Source organism: Somniosus microcephalus, chromosome 17, assembly GCF_052327205.1.
Source record: "Somniosus microcephalus isolate GS21.2 chromosome 17, FLI_Smic_1.0, whole genome shotgun sequence".
NCBI lineage: Eukaryota > Metazoa > Chordata > Chondrichthyes > Squaliformes > Somniosidae > Somniosus > Somniosus microcephalus.
In genome coordinates, this window is record NC_141003.1 from 3,639,348 (window position 1) to 3,646,176 (window position 6,829).

Sequence of the window (6,829 nt, forward strand, 5' to 3'; positions counted from 1 at the left end):
GTGCAGTGGGGAGTGGGGGGCGGAGGGGTACAGTGGGGAGTGGGCTCGGGGTGGAGGGGGCTCGGGGTGGAGGGGGCTCGGGCTCGGGGTGGAGGGGGCTCGGGGTGCAGTGGGGGGCGGGGGGCTCCGCTCTCCGGGCTGTGAGCTATGCCCAGTTACTGAGCTGAGCAGCGGGCGCTGGGCCCCGCACTCCCGGAGGCCGCGGACACACGAGTGGTGACGCTAAACCCGACCGGGACAGGCCGGAGAGTCGGGCCGGAGACTGGGGCCGCGGGGTGGGAGTCGGGGTTCGGGCCGGTACCTGCGGGCTGTCCTGCAGCGCCTCCTCCAGCAGCAGCTTATCCACGGGCGGCATCTTCACCCCGCAACTGGCCACCGCGCGCTCCCGCCCGACACAACCCGCCGCGGGGCCGCGCCTCCAGGTCACACTGCGGGAGCGCGCACTGCACCACGTCATCATGTGGATATAGGGGACTGTACACTGTGTGGATATAGGGGATTGTAAACATAGAAGATAGGAGCAGGAGTAGGCCATTCGGCCCCTCGAGCCTGCTCCGCCATTTAATGCGATCATGGCTGATCATCCAAATTCAGTACCCTGTCCCTGCCTTCTCCCCATATCCCTTGATACCTTTAGCTCTAAGAAATACATCTAACTCCTTCTTGAATATATTTAATGAATTGGCCTCTACTGCCTTCTGTGGTAGAGAATTCCACAGGTTCACCACTCTCTGGGTGAAGAAATTCCTCCTCATCTCTGTCCTAAATAGCTTACCCCTTATCCTTAGACTGTGACCCCTGGTTCTGGACTACCCGACCATCGGGAACATCCTTCCTGCATCTAGTCTGTCTAGTCCTATTAGAATTTTATAAGTTTCAATCAGATCCCCTCTCATTCTTCTAAACTCCAGCGAGTATAAGCCCAATCGACCCAATCTCTCCTCATACATCATTCCTGCCATCCCAGATATCAGCCTGGTGAATCTTCGCTTAACTCCCTCCATGGCAAGAACATCCTTCCTCAAATGAGGCGACCAAAACTGCACACAATACTCAAGGTGTGGTCGCACCAAGGCCCTGTACAGCTGCATCAAGACATCCTTGTTCCTATACTCAAACCCTCTTGCTACGAAGGCCAACATGCCATTTGCCTTCTTAACCGCCTGCTGCACCTGCATGCTTACCTTCAGCGACTGGTGCACAAGGACACCCAGGTCTCGTTGCACTTCCCCTTCTCCCAATCTATTGCCGTTCAGATAATAATCTGCCTTCCTGTTTTTGCCACCAAAGTGGATAACCTCGCATTTACCACATTATACTGCATCTGCCATACATCTGCCCAATCACTCAACCTGTCCAAATCATACTGGAGTTTCTCGACATCCTCCTCACAGCATAAACGCCCACCCAGCTTTGTGTCGTCTGCAAACTTGCAAATATTACATCTATTTCCCTCGTCTAGATCATTAATATATATTGTGAATAGCTGGGGTCTGTGATGAAATAACTCTGTGTTCTGGATTGTCTGTTGTTGTACATGTTAATGTCTGTAAATGTTTTACAGGTGTAACCACTAATGTTCCTCCCTAACTCCGCCTTTATGGATCCTCCTGATTGGTGTGAGTCTTATTTATAAGAGCTGGTTTTTACTCATAAGGGCTGGGTCGGTGATGAATGATGGTTGTCCTGTGTTAACTTGATGCCAAGATTCTTACTTAATAAAAGCCTTTAGTTTTAAGTTGTAACCTCATGGATTCAGGCAGTTATTTGGCACATCAGGGTCCTAGCATCGATCCCTGCGGTACCCCACTAGTCACTGCCTGCCACTTGGAAAAAGAGCCGTTTATTCCAACTCTTTGCTTCCTCTCTTCCAGCCAGTTCTCTATCCAAGTCAGTACCTTGCCCCCAATCCCATGTGCCTTAACTTTACACGCTAATCTCTTATGCAGGACCTTATCGAAAGCCTTCTGAAAGTCCAAATACACCACATCCACTGGTTCTCCCTTATCTATTCTACCAGTTACATCCTCAAAAAATTCCAGTAGATTAGTCAAGAACGATTTACCTTTTGTAAATCCATGTTGACTTTGTCCGATCCTGTCACTGTTTTCAAAGTGGTCTGCTATTACATCTTTTATAATGGACTCTAGCATTTTCCCCACTACCGATGTCAGGCTTACAGGTCTATAATTCCCCGTTTTCTCTCTACCACCTTTTTTGAATAGTGGGGTAACATTAGCTACCCTCCAATCCATGGGAACTGTTCCAGAATCTATCGAATTTTGGAAGATGACCAGCAATGCATCTACTATTTCTAGGGCCACTTCCTTATGTACCCTAGGATGTAGAATATCAGTGTGGATATAGGGGATTGTACACAGAGTGGATATACGGGATTGTCCATAGTGTGGATATAGGGGATTGTTCACAGTGTGGATATAAGGGATTGTACACAGACTGGATATAGGGGATTGTACACAGTGTGGATATAGGGGATTGTACACAGTGTGGATATAGGGGATTGTACACAGTGTGGATATAGGGGATTGTACACAGTGTGGATATAGGGGATGGCACACATTGTGCATATAGGGGATTGTACAGTGTGTGGATTGTACAGAGTGAGGAGGATGCTGAGAAACTCCAGTATGATTTGGACAGGTTGGGTGATTGGGCAGAAGCATGGCAGATGCAATATAACGTGGATAAATGTGAGGTTATCCACTTTGGTGGCGAAAACAGGAGGGCAGAATGTTATCTGAATGGCAATAGATTGGGAGAAGGGGAAGTGCAATGAGACCTGGGTGTCCTTGTGCACCAGTCGCTGAAGGTAAGCATGCAGGTGCAGCAGGTGGTTACGAAGGCAAATGGTATGTTGGCCTTCATAGCGAGAGGGTTTGAGTACAGGAACAAGGATGTCTTGCTGCAGTTGTACAGGGCCTTGGTGAGACCTCATCTTGAGTATTGTGTACAGTTTTGGTCGCCTTATCTGAGGAAGGATGTTCTTGCCATGGAAGGAGTTCAGCGAAGATTCACCAGGCTGATACCTGGGATGGCAGGAATGATGTATGAGGAGAGATTGGGACGATTGGGCTTGTACTCGCTGGAGTTTAGAAGAATGAGAGGGGATCTCATTGAAACATAAAATTCTGACAGGACTGGACAGACTAGTTGCAGGGAGGATGTTCCCGATGGTTGGGGAGTCCAGAACCAGGGGTCACAGTCAAAGGATAAGGGGTAAGCCATTTAGGACAGAAATGAGGAGGAATTTCTTCACCCAGAGAATGGTGAACTTGTGGAATTCTCTACCACAGAAGGCAGTAGAGGCCAATACATTAAATATATTCAAGAAGGAGTTGGATATATTTCTTAACGCTAAAGGGATCAAGTGTGGACATAGGGGATTGTCCACAGTGTGGATATAGGGGATTGTCCACAGTGTGGATCTAGGGGATTGTCCACAGTGTGGATCTAGGGGATTGTCCACAGTGTGGATATAGGGGATTGTCCACAGTGTGGATATAGGGGATTGTCCACAGTGTGGATCTAGGGGATTGTCCACAGTGTGGATATAGGGGATTGTCCACAGTGTGGATATAGGGGATTGTCCACAGTGAGGATATAGGGGATTGTCCACAGTGGGGATATTGGGGATTGTACACAGTGCGGATATTGGGGATTGTACACAGAGCGGATATAGGGGATTGTCCACAGTGTGGATATAGGGGATTGTCCACAGTGAGGATATAGGGGATTGTCCACAGTGGGGATATTGGGGATTGTACACAGTGCGGATATTGGGGATTGTACACAGAGCGGATATAGGGGATTGTCCACAGTGTGGATATAGGGGATTGTCCACAGTGAGGATATAGGGGATTGTCCACAGTGGGGATATTGGGGATTGTACACAGTGCGGATATAGGGGATTGTCCACAGTGAGGATATAGGGGATTGTCCACAGTGGGGATATTGGGGATTGTACACAGAGCGGATATAGGGGATTGTCCACAGTGTGGATATAGGGGATTGTCCACACTGGGGATATTGGGGATTGTACACAGTGCGGATATAGGGGATTGTCCACAGTGTGGATATAGGGGATTGTCCACAGTGTGGATATAGGGGATTGTCCACAGTGTGGACATAGGGGATTGTCCACAGTGAGGATATAGGGGATTGTCCACAGTGGGGATATTGGGGATTGTACACAGTGCGGATATAGGGGATTGTCCACAGTGAGGATATAGGGGATTGTCCACAGTGGGGATATTGGGGATTGTACACAGAGCGGATATAGGGGATTGTCCACACTAAGGATATTGGGGATTGTCCACAGTGAGGATATAGGGGATTGTCCACACTGGGGATATTGGGGATTGTACACAGTGCGGATATAGGGGATTGTCCACAGTGTGGATATAGGGGATTGTCCACAGTGTGGATATAGGGGATTGTCCACAGTGTGGATATAGGGGATTGTCCACAGAGTGGATATAGGGGATTGTCCACAGTGTGGATATAGGGGATTGTCCACAGTGTGGATATAGGGGATTGTCCACAGTGTGGATATAGGGCATTGTCCATAGTGTGTATATAGGGGATTGTCCACCGTGTCGATATAGGGGATTGTCCACCTTGTGGATATAGGGGATTGTCCAGTGTGTATATAGGGGATTGTCCACCGTGTGGATATAGGGGATTGTCCAGTGTGTATATAGGGGATTGTCCACCGTGTGTATATAGGGGATTGTCCACCATGTGGATATAGGGGATTGTCCACCGTGTGGATATAGGGGATTGTCCACCGTGTGGATAATGGGTATTGTCCACAGTGTGGATAATGGGGATTGTCCACAGTGTGGATATAGGGGATTCTACACAGTGTGGATATAGGGGATTCTACACAATGTGGATATACGGGATTGTACACAGTGTGGATATAGGGGATTCTACATTGTGGATATAGGGGATTCTACACAGTGTGGATATAGAGGATTGGACACAGTTTGGATATAGGGGATTGTATAGACTGTGGATATAGGGGATTGTCCATAGTGTGGATATAGGGGGTTGTCCACAGTGGGGATACAGGGGATTGCACAGTGTGGATATAGGGGATTGTGCAGAGTGGATATAGGGGATTGTCCACAGTGGGGTTATAGGGGATTGTCCACAATGTGGATATAGGGGATTGTCCACAGTGTGGATATAGGGGATTGTCCACAATGGGGATATAGGGGACTGTCCACAGTGTGGATATAGGGGACTGTCCACAGTGTGGATAATGGGGATTGTCCACAGTGTGGATATAGGGGATTGTCCACAGTGTGGATATAGGGGATTGTCCACAGTGTGGATATAGGGGAATGAACACAGTGCGGATATAGGGGATTGTCCACAATGTGGATATAGGGGATTGTCCACAGTGCAGATATAGGGGATTGTCCAAAGAGTGGATATAAGGGATTTTACACAGTGCGGATATAGGGGATTGCCACAGTGTGGATATAGGGGATGGTCCACAGAGTGGATATAAGGGATTGTCCACAGTGTGGATATAGGGGATTGTCCACAGTGTGGATATAGGGGATTGTCCACAGTGCGGATATAGGGGATTGTACACAGTGTGGATATAGGGGATTGTACAATGTGGATATAGGGGATTGTCCACAGTGTGGATATAAGGGATTGTCCACAATATGGATATAGGGGATTGTACAGTGTGGATATAGGGGATTGTACCTAGTGTGAATATAGAGGATTGTACACAGTGTGGATATAGGGGATTGTCCAGAGTGTGGATATAGGGGATTGTCCACAATGTGGATATAGGGGATTGTCCACAGTGTGGATATAGGGGATTGTCCACAGTGTGGAAATAGGGGGTTGTACACAGTGTGGATATAGGGGATTGCACACACTGTGGACATAGCGGATTGTACACAGTGCGGATATAGGGGATTGTACACAGTGTGGATATAGGGGATTGTACAGTGTGGATATAGGGGATTGTATATAGTGTGGATATAGGGGATTGTCCACAGTGTGGATAGAAGGGATTGTCCACAGTGTGGATATAGGGGATTGTACAGTGTGGATATAGGGGATTGTACCGAGTGTGGATATAGAGGATTGTACACAGTGTGGATATAGGGGATTGTACAGTGTGGATATAGGGGATTGTACATAGTGTGGATATAGGGGATTGTCCACAGTGTGGATATAGGGGATTGTCCACAGTGTGGATATAGGGGATTGTCCACAGTGTGGATATAGGGGATTGTGCACAGTGTGGATATAGGGGATTGTACAGTGTGGATATAGGGGATTGTACCTAGTGTGGATATAGAGGATTGTACACAGTGTGGATATAGGGGATTGTACAGTGTGGATATAGGGGATTGTATATAGTGTGGATATAGGGCACTGTCCACAGTGTGGATATAAGGGATTGTCCACAGTGTGGATATAGGGGATTGTACAGTGTGGATATAGGGGATTGTACCTAGTGTGGATATAGGGGATTGTACACAGTGTGGATATAGGGGATTGTACAATGTGGATATCGGGGATTGTCCACAGTGTGGATATAGGGGATTGTCCACAATGTGGATATAGGGGATTGTCCACAGTGTGGATATAGGGGATTGTCCACAGTGTTGATATAGGGGATTGTAGACAGTGTGGATATAGGGGATTGTACACAGTGGATATAGGGGATTGTAAACAGTGTGGTTATAGGGGACTGTCCACGGTGTGGATATAGGGGATTGTACACAGTGGATATAGGGGATTGTAAACAGTGTGGATATAGGGGACTGTCCAC